Source organism: Crotalus tigris, unplaced genomic scaffold (assembly GCF_016545835.1).
Source record: "Crotalus tigris isolate CLP2741 ecotype Arizona unplaced genomic scaffold, ASM1654583v1 scf7180000018101.4720394464:4744507, whole genome shotgun sequence".
NCBI lineage: Eukaryota > Metazoa > Chordata > Lepidosauria > Squamata > Viperidae > Crotalus > Crotalus tigris.
In genome coordinates, this window is record NW_024096823.1 from 473,860 (window position 1) to 494,747 (window position 20,888).

At 37.8% G+C, this 20,888-nt stretch overlaps 1 protein-coding gene across 4 annotated transcripts in view; it reads left to right on the forward strand.

The window, feature by feature from the left end:
• The first annotated feature begins 6,798 nt into the window (after positions 1 to 6,798).
• The window catches only part of VDR (vitamin D receptor), a 93,948-nt gene continuing 79,858 nt past the window's right edge, over positions 6,799 to 20,888 (forward strand). Inside the window, exons 1-2 of one of the 4 annotated variants that reach the window (XM_039347746.1) lie at positions 6,799 to 6,872; positions 15,846 to 15,921. The gene's annotated coding sequence lies outside the window, so the exon portion shown is untranslated. Of the gene's footprint in view, positions 6,992 to 15,845; positions 15,922 to 20,888 lie in introns of all 4 variants that reach the window. The other 3 variants (XM_039347745.1, XM_039347748.1, XM_039347749.1) reach the window with 3 other exon arrangements.

The following is a 20,888-nucleotide window of genomic DNA, read 5'->3' on the forward strand; positions in this document are numbered from 1 at the left end:
GGAGCAAGATTTGATAGGTAACAACAGCAGAATGATAGGATTGAAACCAGCAACCCCTCACCCAAAAAAACAACACAGGACATAGCCATCAGCCCCAGCCACAGGGAAGCAGGACATGACCTTTAGGACATAATAGGATTAACCCACCACCATCAGAATACCAAAAAGACACACTCAAAAGCTCAGGTTAAAGTCCATGCCACAACAGGAACAACTCCAAACACAAACGCCCAAGAAGGTATAAAAACCCACCATTCCCAGCCCCATTTTGTCAGCCACCCCAGAAACACATGCCATGTCACTGAAGGTTCTGGCAACTCAATAAACTGGACCTTCTTTCCTAAAGCAGTCTCCATTTTGTTTATTCCCGGCTTGGACTGGACCCTGATGATTTTTCTTTCAATTTGGGATTTGTGAAGGAAATGAAATTGACATTTTTTTAAGGGTGTGCTTCCTTTTGCTAAAAATCCTAAATATCTATCACAAAAAGAGACTGAAAGGTGTTAGGAATGTAATATTTTAACAGCCATCTTGATAATTATTCAAAAATTTTGGATATATTAACTAATCTTATTCATATATTTCCACTGATGATATTCATCAATAAAACATTTAAAAAATCCCAATTGCCAAATGCATTAGGATAATGCATAATTCAGAAATGGATTAATAATACGACAAGTTAATAATTTTTTCTTTGTGGAACTGTCATGGACTGATTGCCCAATTCTTATAAATCAGGGAAGTGTGTATGTGTGCGTGTTTCTATGTGTGTTTCTGTGTGTCTATAGGTGTGAAAAGTCAAGATGGTGACCAAGAAGTGTAGAGATGTTATCTACCTGACTCAGCCTTATATAATTGCACTCTAGGTTCCTGGACTGGTGATTTTTTTTTTTATGGTTTCTCTCTCACGTAAAGGAGCCAAGAGATTCTGTTTGTTATTGACAGTACAATACAGTCTAAGGAACTTGACATGATTGTGTAATTTATTTGCGACTAGCAGGTTGCTAGTGATGATGTAAAAAGCAGGACTGGTATAAAAACAACTGATGAAACAAATGGGAGGGTTGTGTGGGAAGTCGAGTATTGATAAGTTCACATCTAAATGAATGCTTCCTTCTTAAATGGCAGGAGATGCACGGTTTATGAGAGAAGCTGAAAGTCCTGACTCTGTTTGTTCTTAAACAATTTAATTAGAAAAAATAAATAAAGGGTTTTATGGTCCCCAGACAGCTCAGAGTGGGATGGGGCAAAGCAGGAGGTTCCTTTTAGCCAACACTGCTATATGCACAGCCTGCCCACGTAGGGGCTGGCATGCCACACTGGGAATCTATGGGACCTTCCAGGTGGCGTGTTGTCAGCTGTATTGGCAGGACACAAACAGGGGTGATGTCCTGAATTGTCCCACTTTGAGCAGCCCTGACACCCTGTTGCAACCAGCCAATCGGCTAATGGTGGGTCTGTGCAGTATAGCATGCCAGTGCCAATGCGAGCGAGTCACTCATAGTGGTAATGCCAGCAGAAGGAGTGATTTCCTTGGATCAGCCCTGCACCTGATGCAGCCAGCACTGCCATTTGAGTCACCTGCTGATATAGCTGTTGGTAGCTCCTCTCCCAGATCCTCATGAGGGTCTTGGGAAAGGAGAATGTGACTTCTAAGGTTCATCCTCTTCCTGTCTCAGCAACTTCCCCACCAACCATTATCTACTACAAGTGACTAAGTAACTGAAGGGGAAAGAGAATGTTTGTACCAGACAAAGCTGGCTTATAGAAGTTGGGTGAGACTCATCCTCTGTTGCATTATCAGCCCAATCTATATATTCTGTGCTTTTTTTCTTAAAAAAAAAAAAAGGTGCCTGAACTCACACACGTCATACAACCTGCCTTGCCTACCCTACAAGGTTCCACCCAAAAAAGGTGCCGGAACTCCGTTCTGGGCATTTTATGAGAAAAAAAGCCCTGTATATACTACTAAGACTTTCATTGTTTGTCTGTTTGTACCCTTCAGTTAGCCCAAATTTTGCATCATATTGCAACAACTTTTGAATCAAGCTGCCTCAAATGTGCTAACTATAATAATAATAATAATAATAATAATAATAATAATATACACAGCTGGAATAGTGGACTGGACTCAAGCAGAATTAAAAGCAATGGATAGGAAGACCAGAAAGATAATGACAATGAATCATGCCCTTCATCCACGCAGTGACATTGACAGACTCTATCTACCAAGGCAAATAGGTGGGCATGGAATGCTGCAAGTACATCAGATGGTTGAAGAAGAAGAATTGGCTTTGGAAGAATATCTGAAGGATAATGATGAAGATGCATTGAAATTAGTATATCAGGAAGGCTTACTGACTACTGGAGAGACCAAACTGGTCTACAAGAAAGACCAAATGAAGAACAAAATAGAGGCATGGGAAGACAAAGCACTACATGGCCACTACATTAAAACAATAGCTGGGAAAGCAGATAATAACAAGACCTGGCAATGGCTAAGAGCAGGAAAATTGAAGAAAGAGACTGAGGGACTAATTCTGGCTGCACAAGACCAAGCCTTAAGGACAAATGCATAAAAAATCAAAATTGAGAAGACAGCAACAGACAGTACAGTAAGTGCTGCCTACGAAAAGAAGCTGAAGAAACAGTGGGCCACCTGGTAAGCTTCTGCAAGAAGATCGCACAGTGACTACAAGCAGCGGCATGACAAAGTAGCAACAATGGTGCATTGGAAGATCTGCAAAAAATATCATTTGCCTGTAACAAAAACTGGTGGGATCATAAAATAGAGAAAGTCATAGAAAATGATAAAATTAAACTGCTCTGGGACTTCAGAATTCAAACAGACAAGCACCTGCAACATAACATCCCAGACTTAACAATTGTCAATAAGAAAGACAAAAAAGTCTGGATAGTGGACGTGGCAGTGCCTGGAGACAGCAGAATAGACGAGAAATAACTGGAGAAGATAACAAAATACAAAGACCTACAAATAGAAATAGAAAGACTGTGGCAAAGGCAAGCAAGGGTAGCACCAATAGTCATAGGCGCCTTGGGTGCAATCCCAAAACAAGTGGAGCACCACTTGAACACCATTGGCATTGACAAATTCACCATTAGTCAATTGCAAAAGGCAGCCTTACTAGGAACTACTTCCATCCTGCGACGATATCTGTAATACCATCAAATATCTGCCGATCCCAGGTCCTTGGGAAGGACTCGATAAGTAGACAAAAATGCCAAATCCAGTCTGAACATCTGGCTGACTGTGCGATGATCAACAACAATAAGAACAACAATAACAATAATAATACAGGACTTATTACTCCCTTGGGATTGAAATTTCAATGACCTTCAACCACTTTTATTCATAAACGTGTTGCTGCTGCAGCATCCCTATAGGCATGTGATTGTGACTGTGATTTGATGCTTCCTGCCAGTTTCCCACAAGCAGATTCAGTGGGGAGGCTGGTAGGAAGGTGAAAGTCACTCTTATTCCCACTGCTTTTTTGACCGCCCATGGTCATTCTGTTTCTCTGTTTAGATATTATAAATATTGATTTATTATTGACATTTGCTTGCCACTACAATTATTTTTCTATTTATGATACCTACTTTTCTGAGATGACCATGGGATTGTTCAACATTGGGATAAAAAAAAAAAATACGGTCAGCTTAAAATGGCCACATGAAACTGTACATTTCTTGCAATGGGTGATAAATTGTCTAATCGCTGCCAAAGCACCAGGAGATGCAAATAAATATGCCATGCAATTAGCAGTGCTTGTGTTAGAAGATGGGAAACTCCACTTCAGCTTGGGTTAATCAAAACATGACAGATGGCTGCATCATATGAAGATATCCTTGAAGAATGGTAATCAGGCACCCTCAAGCTGAAAGCAGAGGGAAGTGTAGCTGTATCCTTAGTAAAACTATGATACAAATAATCCTCAAATTATGACCACCATTGAGCCCAAAAGTTCTGTTACTAAGTGAGTCAGTTAAATAACTTTTCCCCCATTTCATGATCTTTCTTTCCATAGCTGTTAAGTGATTCACTGCAGTTGTTAAGTTAGTGACATGACTGTTAAGAGAATCTGCTTCCCGATTGACTTTGCTTGTCAGATGGTGGCAAAAGGAGATCACATGACCCTGGGACACCGCAACCATCATAAATAAATGCCATTTCCAAGCGTCTAAATTTTGTTCATATCAACGTGGGAATGCTGCAACGATTGTAAGTGTGATAAACAGTTATAAGTCACTTTTTTTAGTGCAACTGTAACTTTGAATGGTTACTAAATGAATTGTTGTAAATCAAGGATTACCTGTATCTGCCTTGTTCAAGGAATTTTATAAACAGCCCAGATTACTATCTCCTCCATTAGAATTCTTCCATCTTTTCCCAACTTCTTCCATTATCTGGAAGTTGAGTCACAGCAACCAGACTTATTATTTTTTGTTGATTTGAAACATTTCACTGCTTATCCAAGTAGATTCTTCAGTCTGAGAAAGTTGGTTAGAGGGAATCTGAATAGGCATAGAGTTGTTGCTCAGACTGAAGAAGCTACTTGGATAAGCAGCGAAATGTTTCAAACCAACAAAAAATAATAAATCCAGTTGCCATGTCTCAACTTCACTCTGCAGGGGTAGGCAGCCTTTTATGACTCGTGAACTTCAACTCAGGAATTCTGGGAGTCGAAGTCCACAAGTCATAAAAGAGTCAAGGTTGCCTACCCCTGGTCTATACCTGGATGACTTGGACTCTTCCATCAACATTCTTCCATTATCATTTCCCCCCCCCCCAAATGGTATTTAATGAAATAAATAGCGGCATGTTGTTTTTTTATTGATAACACTACAGGTCTTCCGTCTGGAAGACCCTAAATGTAGAACTTCACTGCTCCAGAGTGCTTCATTGTCACGCTAGAATGGAATGATCCTGTGTTTTGCTTGGAGTTTCTCCATTTCATTGCTATTGACAAAGAATACCAATATTTTACAGTGATCATTTTCAGGTCTGTCTGATGCTGTTCATGGATGTGGCTTGTCACTACTCACTATGCCCCATACTTTTTAGCCACCCCAGAGCAGTACAGAAGTATTCCTGTTTCTGTTTTCCAAAACATGTGGGGTTGAGTAGCTGTTGTTAAAGAACACATGGTGCCATAGCGTATGTAAAGCCTCTCTCAAGTTGAGTTTGACTCTTGGTAGACACTTAGATACCTCAATGGCTTTTCTATGCAGTAATACAAAAATGGCATCCCATTACAGATTTCCCAGATTTTTTTTAATTCTTAGTCTAATTTACAATCAGTGTTTTCGTGATCATTTCCCAGCCAAGTACCAGCCAAATCTGATGAATCTTAGCTTTTCCAAGATCACCCAGGTTAACTGTTATCTGCTTTGACTTTCTAAACCTGAGAATCCCAAATCTTCCTGTAGCAAACATTAAGTAAGTTGTGATGGGCACTAACTAATTTTGCCATCTAAAACTATGTTATATAATTTTATAATTTGGCAAAGATTTCTTTCCTCTTTTCCAGGAAGCAAATGCCACTGTTGCTGGAGAAAAAGAAGTAATACAGGTAATCCTCAACTTATGACCACAATAGAGCCCAAAATTTCTGTTGCTCAGTGAAACGTTTGTTAAATATGTTTTGCTCCATTTGACAACCTTTCTGCCACAATTGTTAAGCAAATCACTTCAGTTGTTAATTTAGTAACACAGTTGTTAAATGAATCTGGCTTCTCCATTGATTTTGCTTGTTAATATGTCACAAAAGGCGATCACATGACCCTGGGACAACCGTCATAAATATGAATCAGTTGCCAAACATCTGAATTTTGATCACATGACTACAGGGATGCTGTAATGTTGTAAGTGTGAAAAATGGTCATAAATCCTTTTTTAAGTACCATTGTAGCTTCAAACGGTCACTAAATGAACTATTGTAGGTCGAAGATTACCTATCCAGCATTTGGAATTTCTTTTGGTTCTGTAATCGTATCCATTTCTTCCAACTTTTGGGAACTGACTCGCCAATGTCTATAATAATTGTGAGACACTGGAAGTCTAACCCATCTGGAGACATATGGTTGGAAATGCTTATGCACGGTAATCTGCTATTATTCTCAAGAAAAATAGCCTTCACCAGCTACGAGTTACAGTGGTTATCCCGCATACCAGGAGCTGTGCCGGGCTAAATGCATTATGTATATCACATACATGTACTCATAATGCCGTTAACCATGCAAATTGAATTAAAACCTGCAAATTAATTAGCCGTGTAAATCTTCCAGTGGGATTTATTTTGAAGGACGCAGCTACAGGCAGTTACCGGAGCAGAGGTACAGTACTTCGTTTAGGGCAGCTAAGAGGGTTATTATTAAGAGATTATTATCACTATTGTTATTATTATTACTATTGTTGTTATTATTATTACTATTAATTATCGCTCCTTTTAGCAGGAGAGACTGAGGGGAAGTTTAGCAGAAACCAGTTGGAAAATCCGGCTTAATTTCCCTTTCCCCGCCCTTCACGCGTCACCTTGCACTCTGACGTGCAGGCTGGGAGCAGGCGGAGCTCGACGAGAGGTCACTGAGAGAGAGAGAGAGAGAGAGAGAGAGAGAGAGAGAGAGAGAGAGAGAGAGTCATGAAGAGGCGGGGTTAGAACTAGGTACCGCGACAGCGATTGGTGAGGCAGAGAGGAGCGCCGGCCCCTTATTGGGCGTGTTTAGGGAAATTTGGAGAGAAGGCGGCGGGGCGGAGTCGAGTAGACGGTGGTTTCCAGTTAATAGGCGGGTTACGGGATGGGGTGGCGGGAGGCGACGGCTAGTTCCGAGAACCGGGACGGGGAACTGAGGTACTGGGCTAAGTGGGCTCCTCCATTCTCGCGGGGCAGAGCGCTCGGCGTGAGGAGGAGTGGCGGGTTGTGTGCGAGGGGAGAGCCCGCGAGCTTCGTGGTCTTGTGAACGTGTGACGGTATGGGCATTACCTTATAGGGAGGCTGGCTTTTCATGGGACTGGGCATTAAAATGCGATGCCCTGTAGCGATAAAAAGTAGAACGTAAAAAAAAAAAAGGGTCGTGCATGTTGTTGAGAAGGGAAAACGTGAATCTTCCTATTGCACCGTCCCTTACAGGGTGTCCAAAATGGACTTGGGAGAAAGGAGAAGGAAGAACTGAGATATGAAAGATGTGAGGGTGTTTCAGGCTTTTAAAAAATGTTTTCTAGGTCCTGCTCATTCTCATTGCCATATGTTTCCCACAGCTCACTAAACAATTTTACTGAATTACTGTATCACAGTTAGTTGGCATGAACGTATTTTTCATTAAGTTGATGCTTTCATTTTCTAAGGAAATGGTAAACAGAGGGGAAAAAGGATTGCAGGAGGGGATTTTTATATTCTCCCATCTAAGAAGACTTAGTTTCTTCTGGTCCCTGAAGGGTTTTTTCTTCCCTCATTCTTGTCTACCTTAACTGCCGAAAAAAGAAAAGTTGCAGCTTCTTCAGAGGACAAGGGGGAATATAATTTTACATCAGGAAGTTAATATTCCCTAACTAGAACTAAATGGTAGTGACAGGTTTTTCTGAAGATTCATCATGTTTCTATGTGACTTACACAAAAAGGGCAAATGGATATGAGGAGTTACTCTTTACACGAAGGCCATTGGGGCTTACATCCATAAGCTTTAATTTTTTATGAAAGTATGTGAAATTTTTAGAGTCCAGGATTTAGTTTTCACCATTTACTGTCTTATGTCAGCCTTACATGTGTATAGTTGGATGTTTCATGGACAGTAATGTTGCTTTGGCCTGTTACAGTTGGTGGGATCACAGTATCAACATGTTTAAATATCTTCCTTTCTTTCTCAAAAGTTATGATATTATATATGGAGCAGAAATAATGCTGTTTCTCACTAATCATTTATATGCCTTCTCCCTGTTGCTGAGATGGATTCTCTGCCCATCCTAGAGTTGGCAGAACACTATTTTTATTTCTTTGTTTATTATTTTTACAAATAACTCAAGGTGGCAAACATATCCAACACACCTTCCTCCTCATGTTTTCCCCACAACAACCCTGTGAAGTTGGGCTGAGAGTGAGTGACTGGCCCATAGTCATTCAGCTGTTTTTCATGGCTATAGTGGTATATTTATTACCAATGTCTGTCCTACCTCTGTTATTTATCTTCCCAGCCGCTATAATCACCTGATTTCCTTCTAAGGTAATGGGTGACAAAACCTAAATAAATTTTACACACCTTATGACTGACTTTGAATAGTGCTGAATATGGGGAAACATTTTTAGACCCTTATACAGTTAAGAATAATGTAAGCTTATATCTGAACAGAGATAAGATGATGGTAATGTTACAGTCAGAGAGCTAGTATGGTGTGGAGGTCAAGGCACCAGGCTAGAAACGTGGAGATTGTGAATTCTAATTCTGCTTTAGACCTGGAAGCCAGCTGGGTGACCTTGGACCAGTCACTGCTCTCAGCCCTAGGAAGCAGGCAAGGGCGTTTTGAAAAATGTTGCCAAGAAAACAGCAGGGATTTGTCTTAAGCAGTTGCCAGAAGTCAAAAAACAACTCAAAGATACACCTGCCCCTATGATGGCATGGAAGAAAAAAATATTATCTGTGCTGTGCATATGTGGAAGAAGGGAAAAGCTTATGGCACAATGCATAAGAATGAGGACAGGCTTTATAGCAACTCAGATAGCCCAGTGATTCCAGAACATGCTATAAAGGACTCACAAGGAAATGGCTTGAGAATAACGTGACATTTTGTATGATTGCCACCACCTTGCTAGAGTTAATAGCTGGTGCATGTCCTGATCCCTCCCCCAAATATCCTGGGATAATTTCTAAATATCCCCAGTGTCACATGGATTCAAAGCACTGTGCAGAATTTAAATGGTTCCTAATCTCAGGCATAGTTGATTGTTGCCACCAGCAAATAACTCTGATGAGTCAAAAAGAAGAAAGATCCCTTTTGACATATGATTATAGACCATGAATCTGGCTTTTATTATGTGTACTGATCCTATCCTGCTGCACTCCCTAGCCTAGTGAATGTAAGGTGTAAACAAGAAATCTAGACTGAACTCCCCCCCTCTCCCCAGAACCAGAATTGAATTAAAGTAGAGATAATTATTAATTATCCTCCCTTTGTTGTTTTCTTCAGCCTTTTGAAAATGGCTGGCTGGCTGCCTCTTTCTAAAGCAGCAACAACTAGTAAGATGTCATTTGCTGATTTTTAAAAAAAACAATTGCAAAGAAAAATAACTTGAAATATTTATTTAGTGCAAGATACATTTTAAGTGTATAAGATATGGAATGGTGCATACGCTGGTTCTGTTACTACATCTCTGATGCAGCCTGCCTTGCAATCTTGTGAATGTGGATGTGGTGGTGGTCTTATTACTGGAAATATTCAACTACTAGCTAGAAGCAGGGAGGCCAGTAATTTGGATTTCTATCCCCAGCAGAAGGTTAGACTTGATAGTCTGCATGTCTGCCTTCCAACTCTGTGGTCCTAGAACAGTGTTTCTCAACCTTGACAATTTTAAGGCATGTGGACTTCAACTCCCAAAATTCCACAGCCAGCATTGCTGTCCTAGAATCTTATAAAAAAAAATTACGAGATTTGAACGATACATAATTTTTAAAAGCAGTGTAAATGATTTAAAATGAGATAAAAAGGACCTCGATTTGTGCAGCTTTCTATAGTTGTCCTTTTTCCTTCCCTTTCCTGCTCTTTTAAATAAGTTCAGAATACCATATATACCGTGGAATTACATCCTTAGCCTAGACTGGGAGCAATTTGTTGACTCAGGATCATTTAGCTGAGTAAACTTTAAGGCTGAAGGTAAAATTCAAGTCTAGATTTTTCCAACTTAGATTCATCATAAGACGGGCTAGTTATCTTATATTGCATCATGTATTCCAAAACTGAGCCTCCACTAATCTTGTTTCAGATTAAACAATGGGTTTGAGGTGCTAGTATAATTGACATCACACACAATGCGAACAGTATTTCATTAATACTTCTTAACTGGCTTTTCTTTTCCCTTAGTCATTCCTTATTTTATTCGGTTCTCTTCTGGCTTACTCTCCTGGCTTATTATCATGAATTGTCACTCTTCATAATAATTAGGCTTGATTCTGTGGTTGTATATCACCTTGATGTACATGGTATGGGAGAACTACACTAAAAGTATCTCTCTTGCTTCAACAAGTGGAGTTTCTAGATGCATGTTTGTAAAAGAATGTGAAGTTTTTCTTTCAACCGTCCTCATTCCAGTCCAATTTTTTTTCTCCCCTGACATCTGTTTGCCAGCTAACAGTACTGCAAAGGCTGCAGACATCTAAAAAATGAGAGGCACTATAAAGCTTTCCTAAATGCTGTCTTTCCTCATAGTTGTTGTTCTCTTCAGATATTTTTGCTTGAAGCAAACCTGGTTTGTACGCTGAACCTGGTTAATGGAACAGGGGAGGATTTAGCTATTTCCTTTCCCCTCAGTGATTAATTTCTCAGATACCTCAGTTGTAGAGGTCTTGGTGCTCTCTGAGCTTGGCTGTTTGCTTGCAGACAGTTTGTTTCTTATCTACCTAACGTCAACAATGCCCATTCTGATATTAGAGCTATACAACAAACAAGGTGTTACAAATTCAGAGTTAGCTGCCTTGTGAGTTCTACCCGGGACTACTTTTCTAGGTTTCTTTTTTTTTTTCTTGTAAAATACTTCATATTTTTTCCAGATGCATACATGCAAAACATGTTGTCATCATTTGTTTATACTTTGTTGTGGCTGTCTAATAAAAGTTCTGAAAACTAGTTAAATCTAGCGAAAGTCAAATTATCACTCTTCCTATTAATTTCTCGGTTGGCCTTAGATCTTTCCAGTTCTGCTCATATTTAAAACTTCCCCACAGAGTGTTCATATGGATAAGCAAACTTAAGTATTTTACATATTACTTTTTGTACGTCATTTGCTGTGTTTAGAAATGATAATTAAGCCTTTAAAAATTGGAACAGGCAGTATTAGTTTATTGGCCAAATTTTAATAGACTTTTTAATGCACACGCCAAGAGGTGCCCACACACGACATGTCTGTTTTTCCAAGAAGTGCCTCTCCCTTGCATATTATTATCATTTACTTTTGTAACTCTTCTCTCTTTCGTTGCACTTCCAAGGAAATGTTGGCAGATGAAAATCCACCCATATTTTAGTCAAATGCTTTGGACCAAGATCCTTTTTAAAAACTATTTTGCTCCACTTATTAAAAGGCTCAACAGGAAGGCCAAAGCCCAGCCCTAATTTCTGTTCAAGAATAGCACTGAAAACGATCTTAGTTTTCAGCAAGACTTCTTTGGTGAGCTAATATTGCAGTTTGGTTGAATGAGGGTAAGAAAAGACCAATTAATGACAAGTAGCAAGCAGTCTTGGCTAGATAACATTAGTTCTTAAATATGCACAATTCATTTTTACTTTTGTTCTGGTAGGTTAGGTAAATACCACATAAGTTCTTTAAAGGGACTTGAGGTCTATTTGTTTTTGGCTTTGGGCCCATTTGGTGTTTGTGTCTGTCTATATCTCTATCTCTATGTATAAATAGGGATCCAAAGATTGACACCAAAGGCTAACGCTTATTCAGATAAGAACAACTGCTTGGCCACAAATGGAAAAAATGGAATCTATGGAAAATTTCATGAATGGATTGAAGATTGAAAGCTGCTTAGGGATAAAATAGTAGACCAAGGAATGCTACCTTGTTTCTTACCCTTTCAGTAACTTGACCCATTTTCACACTTATAATCATTGCAACATCCCCACATGATCAAAATTCGGGCACTGGGCAACTGACATGTACTTACGGCAGTTGCACTGTCCCAAGGGTCATGTGATCACCATTTGTAACCTTTCCACTCGGCTTCCGACAAGCAAAGTCAATGGGGAAGCCAGATTTGCTTAATGACCTCATGATTCACTTAACAACTGTAACAAAAAAGGTCACGAAAGGGGGCAAAACTCATTTAACTGCCTCACCAACAATGTTGGGCTGAGTTGGGGATCATAAGTCAAGGACTCCCTGTATTTTGTCAAAAATCTGATTATTTAAGCTTTGTAGAAATTATCTTTTAGACAGAGTTGTTTTAAGACTGTTCTGTGTCATACTGTCCTCCCACACTGAATATTGGGTAGTGACTCATCTTCCTTTAAAGGATAGGTTGTTGTAGCATTAATTAGTTTTATTTCTGAAATAAATTTTTGGAGACTTTTCAAACTTCTGGGAAGTTACTGCCCACAGAGCACATGGGATCATCACTAAATTTTATGTATGTACTTAGCCTCTGGATTTGAACTTCAGGGAAACAAAAATCAACAGTCCCTCTGCTAGACTTTTAAAAAAATTTATTGGCACCTTGTAATTTTCTACTTTTTCCAAATCTGTATAGATTTAACTTTTTGTCAATCTAGATTTTTTTTTGTTTGCTAGTTTTGCCTATCTCTGATTCTTCATCCATTTTTACTCAATACAATCTATAATTTGTTCTGGTTCTGAATCATATTTCACCAGCAAGTTAGAGAGCATTCCAAATTTTGTTTTTGAAAGTTTTTAAGGTTTTAAAAATTCAGCCAAAAGTTTCGAGACTTTGCCCTTATTTTGGTAATTCCTTTGAAACAATAGTGCTTATTTGAACTTCTTAGAACCAATCCAATTGTTCTATTGCAAAAAGAGAGTTTTAAAGAATTTTAAAATTGTCTTATTGACAGTTAAATCTTGTTGTCTTTGTAATTTATTATATTTGTAGTCAGTCTCCTTACTGTTGGGGGTCTGGGTCTTTGTTGCTTGACAACTTATAACATGATTAAATGAGTAAGGAAGTTCCAGTTCTGTTAGTGTGCACACAATTGTGTCAGTGCTACGTACCCTCCTTTTATCCTTTTTATGCGTTTGCTACACTCATTTTGTATATAAATATAATGTGAAATGAGCAAGGCCAACGTCTAGTAATCTTTTCAAGCACTGTAAGCTATATAAAAAAGAAAAAAGCCGGCGTGGTCAGGATTAGTCATATTCAACTGCAAGAGCACTGAAAAAAGTGAGTTTACAGGTGATATTCGCACTTATAACCAGTGCTTTTTTTGTAAAAAAAAAAAAAAAGGTGCCGGAACTCACACACATCATACAACCCGCCTTGCCTACCCTACAAGGTTCCATCCAAAAAAGGTGCCGGAACTCCGTTCTGGGCATTCTATGAGAGAGAAAAAAGCCCTGCTTATAACTGTCACACCATCCCCATGATCACATGATCAAAATTTATTGAGCTGGCAGTTGGGTTTATTTATGATGACTGCAGCCTCCTTGGATTGCATGATTGCCCTTTGTGATTTTCCTAGCCGACTTCCAACAAGCAAAGTCAGTGGGAGAAGTAGATTACTTAACAACCGTACTATTATCTTAACAACTGCAACTGGTTTGCTTAACAACCATGCCAAAAAAGAGCCATAAAATTGGGTTTGACTCAACAATTTAACAACTGCCTTGCTCAATTCTAGTCTCAATTGTGGTTGTAATTTTAGGACTACCGTATTCAGGTGTGAAATACATGCATATAATTTAGGCACCCACTTATTTGCTTTATGGAGAAAAACAATGATTATCATTTTTTCTACTTTATGAGCATTCTTGTAGTGAACAGGCTGTTCATTAGGTCAGGAACTTTATGCACTTTTAGGAATGGAAAAAGGAATAGTTTGTTTGGATTCTAAGGAATATAAATGGCAAGATAAGCAGGAACAAAAGTCCAGCCTGATAAGACAGGGCAAAGGCTGGTAAAGATGTTAAATTTACTTTGATACATGGCTTTCTGAAATGGCTTTTTGACATGCACGGTGATTTGAAATATAAATTTGGCTTGTAAATTAATCATCTTGGAAAATTCTGGGATCAGTTTTGGAGAATACTCTACAATGCATAGTATTCTGCAATGCCAAGTACAATCACATAGGGAACCTAATAGTTGGGGAGGCAAATGGCAAGAAGTGATTTAAGTTGTGTCATATTAGCTGTAAGCAAAACAACCCACCCACCCCACCCCCGCCATAATTATGACAATTATGTCTTATCCTAAGTTACTTAATTGAGTCTGGTGACTTGGGGAATTGATAGTTAGAAAAAAAATCAATCTGTAAATAATGGAATACATTTTCTGTTCTAATTATATTGTTTCTTTAAAAACGAGTCTATCCCATTTTTAATCTCTATAAACTGAGATTTTTGTTTAAATCAGACTATCAGCCACTTTCTAGCAGTCTTACCAACTTCTAATTTTAGTTAAAAAAATAATATTGTAGAAATAAAGGAATTTGGGGGAAAAATCAGGAAGAAGGAGCCTTCTATAGTGTAAAACTTATAAAGTTACATTTATTTTATTTATTAAATGTATAGTCCACTTTGTTGGGTCAATGGGCATGTCTATGTTGCTTGTAAATGTACATGTGCCTACATAACAGTGTGCTTGAGAATATATACTTCTAGACTGCATGGTTTTGACTGAAGAATAATGTTTAGATGGTATAAAAACTGGATGAGTTTGTCATCTTTTCCCTTAAAATAATGCCTTAATGTTACCAAGGCATTCCAAAATGGTAATTAATTTGGAATTGAAATTTTAAATGTCAGGTACAGGCAGTCCTCTACTTACTTTGTTTAGTGACCGTTTAAAGTTACAACAGCACTGAAAAAAGTATTTATGACCATTTTTCAGTTACAACATTTGCAGCATCCCCATGGCCACGTGATCAACATTCAGATGCTTGGCAACTGGTTCTCATTTATGACGGTTGCTGTGTCCCAGGGTCATGTGACCATCTTTTGTAACCTTCTGACAAATAATGGGGAACCAGATTCATTTAACAACCGGATTAGTAAACAATTGCAGTGATTCACTTAACAACTATGGCGAGGAATGTCTTAAAATGCAGCAAAACACACTTAACAAATGTTTCACTCAACAACATAAATTTTGGGCTCCATTGTGGTCGAGGACTACCTGTTTTTAATATGTGTGCCTTTAAAAATCCAAGGACACTAAGCTTTCTGTGTGCTTTCATACAGATTCAATTTAAAATTTAGGGAGTTTAATGCACTACTTTTTTCGACTGCAGAGTTCCTATATATTTGGCACTTTTTATTTTCATGCAAGTAGTCCTCAACTTATGACCAATTGTGTAATGACCATTTGAAGTTACGACGGGCTTTTAAAAAGCTACTTATGATCTGTCCCCAAAGTTACACTCCTGTACCACCACACCCTCTGTGACCACATGATTGTATTTTGGGCATTTGTCAATTGGCTCACATTGACAATTGGTTGCATCATCCCAAGGTCACATGACCACAATAGGTAACTTTGAAAATGCTACTAGAAAATGGCAAAAATCACTGATTGGATATGCTAGATTAGAATCGGTTAACAACCACATAGTTCAATTAACAACCACATGATTTGCTTAATGACCGCTGTGACTTGCTTTACAACCATTGTAAAAACAGAAAATAAGTCCAGTCATGTGATAGCTTGACTTACAAACACAGTGATTTACAACCAAAATTCTGGGCTCCATTGTGATCGAGAACTACCTGTAGAATATATAAGTAAAACATGTAAGGGATGCATTTTAAATTGGACAGCTCCTATCCCTGTTTTTATTTTATTTTTTAATTAAGTACTGCTTACTCAGCTGAACTTTCTGTTCCAGCTTAACATTGTGTGAAAAACTCTGGTGAAATGCATGTCTGATTTATATTTTATGGTTTCAGAATTTGCCTCCTTGGATAACACTAGATTAGCTTGGCACGTGGCTTACTACATCTCCAAAGCTTCAAAATAACATTGGTAAGAATGCATTTAATTATGATTTATATTGTTATTCTGGTTAACTTTTAAATGATCTTTGTTTTTATTTTTTTGGCACACCTGTAAAAAAAATAGGGCAACTTATTTACTTGTGTTCTACTTTGGTATTTTCTATATAGTTCTCTAAACAAACTCTAACAGGATACATGAAGGAACGTGAGGGCGTGCTTGTGTAATTTGGCTCTGACCTTTGGGTACAGATGGATTTGAGTGAGATAAAGAATCTGTGTTCTTTGGCAAATATATGTTTTATTTAGAGGTGTATTGTATTTGTTGGACAGCTGATTTGCCGTTTTATTTTATTCTGTACTTTTATTTCTTTAAAATATTTATACTCTTTCAGGAGTGAGCTTTGGAGAAGCTTACATTTAAAATTAAACAATAAAAATTCAAATGCCATCAGCATATTTTTTAACAAAATTATGGAAGTGCTTGCAGATTTCTTCTAACTGTGATCATTATTTTTAGGTTTAATTAATTCTGGTACTGATGCATTGATGAATTCTCATCACTTCCTAGCAGCCATCTGTAAAGACAGAGATTTATTAGAATTGATCAGATTTTATCCTGTTTCTTTCATTCAAAGAACCTCGAAGATATGTGATTAGTTTACTATTATATTAAGCTCAGAGACTGAAACTCAACAGTACATGTATTAACATTTGAACTAAGAATGAGGTCCAAAACAATAACAGATGGTTGCAGAATTTGAGGGCACAAGAGCAAAGTATTCTTTTAAACACATCAACCCTCTCACAGATATGTCAATTATTCAAATAGATCAGTGGTTCTCAACCTGTGGGTCGGGACCCCATTTGGGGTCGAACGACCATTTCATGGGGGTCGCCAAACAAGGCTGTCCGCCATTTTTTCCCCTTTTCTTTGGCCATGCCCTGGCACCCGATGATGTATAAGTGGTTGGGGGTCACCACAACATGGGGAACTGTATTATGGGGTCACGGCATTAGAAAGATTGAGAACCACTGAAATAGATGAACTAGTCAGATATTTGTTTAGTGGCATAGTTGGCTTTGATGTTCCTCCCTAACATAAGATTACTCATGTGTTGGTTCAAGCTAGAAGCATCTCGTGTCCAGCATTTTGTTTCTCACACTGGCCAACCAAGTCTCTCTATGGTGTTTGCACCAATAAGTGGAGATATATTCCTGTCCTTACAGGGTTCTACTGCAGCTGATAATTTGGACACTGCATATTGTTCTTAACCCTTAAATAACGTAAATCTCAAGAATAATAACATGTGGTATACATATCATCTTTATCCATTCCCTTTTTAGAATCCTCCAAGTTAGTAGCCATCATCACCTCTTGGGGGTAATAAATCCCATAATTATGCTTTCTTTTGTTTGTTCTCAGTCTCCTTCCAGCTGGCTTGATTGGGTGACCCCCAAACTGAGTATTTTGAGAGAGGAAGCAACCCTATTCTTCTGCCTCCAAGTTGTAAATAATTTTATACATGATAGGCAGGGATTCATCATGTTTCCCCTCATTTTCCTTTTTTTCAAAGGTAGAGTTCCCAATTTTCTGGTTTTCTCATATAAAAGGTTTCTGAGCCATTTCATTACTTGTATCCCCTGCTGTCTTCTCTTTTTCCAGTTCTTTTATTCTTTTTCAAATGTGACCAGAAAAGTATATAGTATTTCATATACAGATATATCATAGATTTGCATAATGGGATGAACATATAGGCAGTTGTATTTTTAACCTTTTTTCTAATAAGGCCCAGCATGGACTTTGGCTTTTTCACATCTACCATATATTGAGTCAATATCTTTAAAGTGAACTATTCACTATGACTAATAACTCATTATATTCACGTTTTTAATAAATCACATTTTCAAGATTGCCTTATTCCTCATGGCTCTAGCTCAGGGGTGTCAATCTCTCCACGTCACATGACATGTTGCGACGTATCACAGCTTTTTTCTCCTTGCCAGAGCTGGGGTGGGCGCGGCTTCCGCGTGACGCATGTGGCCCTTGGCCAGCAGTTTGGCACCCCTGCTCTAGCTGGTAAACTATAATAAAAATAGAGTATAGAAAACAATTAAAGATGTAACAGTGCTTCACTTAGAGGGAACAATGTGTAATTTATCTAGCACACATACCTATCCCAAGGAACCTTCCACTGAATAAAGGGTTCACTTTGTTTATATTGCCTTATAGTAGTTCAAAAAGTGATATTAAGACAAAAATAATAAGAAACTACTTCAGCATCAACTACATAAATAGTTTGTAGCTTGTAAAGACAAAACAGCTTAATATTTTTAAAAGCATTAGGATATAAAGAAAGTGCTTTGCCTATTGACAGAACTTTTTTCCCGGGAAGAAAATCTAATAATACAGCTCTATTGCTAAATCAGTCATCTCTCTGCCTAATATTTGCCTCACATCACTTGGAAAAGAATCTTAGCTGCTGATTTACTGATTAAGATAATTAAAATAGTCTCTGTGATACTGAGATTTTTTTCGCCAGATGTTTATATCCTGTCTTATCAAGGAGGGCTTTGATAGAGAACCTACCTATCGTATTAAACCTATCTGCTTAATCCTTTCTATGTGGTGCCTTAACCATGAATAGGATTCTCATCTGTTCTAATTAACATTATCCAGAATTTGAAGCCGACAGGTAAACTATAATATTGAATTCCAGGTTAACCTAAAGTAGCAGCTGCTTCTCATCCACATGATGCACCTAACTGTAGAAGCAATCACTACCAAGATTAAGGAGCTATAAAGGTTTGGATTAAAAAGGTGGCATTTGTGTGTTCAGTTCTACCAGCCAGGTTTAATGTGTCATGCAAAGCTGTCAGCTTAGCTTGGGAAGTTATCAGAATTCAGCAGTTTTTAACATCTGAAAGTTCTTTGAAGATTTGTGAGAGATACTCCCAATAGTCAGTGTTGATTAAGCACTGACATTTATGCTCAAACACACACATAAGCATAGTATGTGTCATTAGAATAACTGTAGTCAGTTACCTCTTTCTAGGATGAATGACAGTAACTGGGACGTCAATCTTAATTATTGTTTGTGCCTCTGTTGCAGTATAGGAACTTCTAGTAATAAAGGAAAACACCCACAAGGTCAGAAGTAGATCTTTTCTGGGAGTGCTCTCCCATCCTAAATAGGGAGTTATCTGAGATGAATATGTATTCCTTGGAAGTTGATAAACACTGTAGTGTAGCGTTATAGTGGGTATAGAATGCTTAGAATCTAAAGATTTTGTTTGCATATTTCTTCATTGTGATTCTTTATCCATAGAATAGAATTGCTGCTTTTCTTGACTTTGGACTATATGGTAAAGAATTTGTGTATAACTGTTAAGTGGTAAAAATAAGAACAGTGGATTGGACTGTAATTATTCCAGTCTTCAATTGTTTCTTATGGGAAAAGATTTAACATTATAAACTGATGATGGGTGCTTCTAGATGAAGTTAATATTGCATAATAGTTCTACTTTATTCGAAAATTTTGTAAAGGGCCTGGATTATATCATCTTCCATTTGTTTCTAGTAACTCTTGTCAACTCACAAAAAAGCAACTCAGTGCTTTTAATATTTCTGTTTTTTCCAAACAATTATATATTGGCAACATATACAGGCAAATTCCTCGGTACGGTAGGCTCTGGTTTGAGATAGTCATGACTTTCCATTCTGTTGGTGGAAGATTTCCAAAAATTACATGAAAATAAAATTAGTTATTTAGTGATCCCACTACAACCATACACAAAAAGGATCAGTAAATGGGTTTTGTATTTAAAAATGGAAATAAAGATCAGAGGGGAAAGGAGTGCAAGGCAAAGAGAAAAGGAAAGGAGAAAAAAGTGACTTCCAACTTTTTTCAATTCAATGAAATACAAAGTACAGTTACAGCCTCACCTTTTTGCTTTACATTTCTTAGTAGATGCATGCCATTTCCATAACGGCAAAATTAATCAGGTAATCAAAACCTAAGATCAAAGTTTCATTTTTTTTTCTGTTTTGAGCATGAAGTCCAGAAGCTGTTTCTAAGAGGAAATTAATTTCATATTTACATAAAGATGTAGAACGTATTACTTAGGCCATCTGACTGATTTTATTTTCATCGATTCAAAGATAAATTGGGGTTATGCTAATTACTTCCCCAATTTTTAATTCCCCCCTTTTTAAAATCAATCTGAATGTATGCTAGGTTTGGAATGCTAGTCCGTTGATCAAATAAGTATTCATTAATCAAAATATTTTCAAATTTTTATTTTCACGCATCATGAAAATAAAATGATGCTTCCGTTGCATCATGAATAGGCTTACATGCCAATATGCATTTTAACTTGCTCAGGAGTCAGCATTGCACATTCCCTCACATCCAGTTCCAAAGAGCTTGGAACCCCCTTGGAGGAGGTTCCTGAATCTTTCTCTTTGTGAAGAGAAAATAATATTTGGGTAAACTTTCATACTCATTAGTGCTGTGAACATCATTGTTTTTAATGCTGGCTTTGAATTTAAAAGAAGAAATACAATGGCATAGAGACGCTTTTAAAAGAAAAGGAAAAATGCATTTTTGTAACAAAAGATACCTTGAGGCAAGCATGTGTCACCATGGTAAATGCAATGATCAATAGTGTCTGTAGCATAAACTGATTAAACTGAATGTATTGGTGTTCCTGTATAAAGCAATTTGAAGCCGTCTGTGTTTGCTTTCCCAGTTTGCGTGCTGTGAGCATTGTTGTGTGTTTCCATGTGCAAGTTTAGGATTCTCAGAAGACACCATAAGCCAGTCAGTTAGTGTTTATCATCTGTCCCTCCAGCTTACCAACAGGAGCATACAAAGAATCTTCCAGCAGCTCCCTTTTGACTACTTCTGGAGTAATAAAAAAAAAAAAGCAAACTAAAACCATTAGTGCTGCCTCCCTTTCTACCTTATCCATGTTTTTTTCTGGATTTATCTCAAT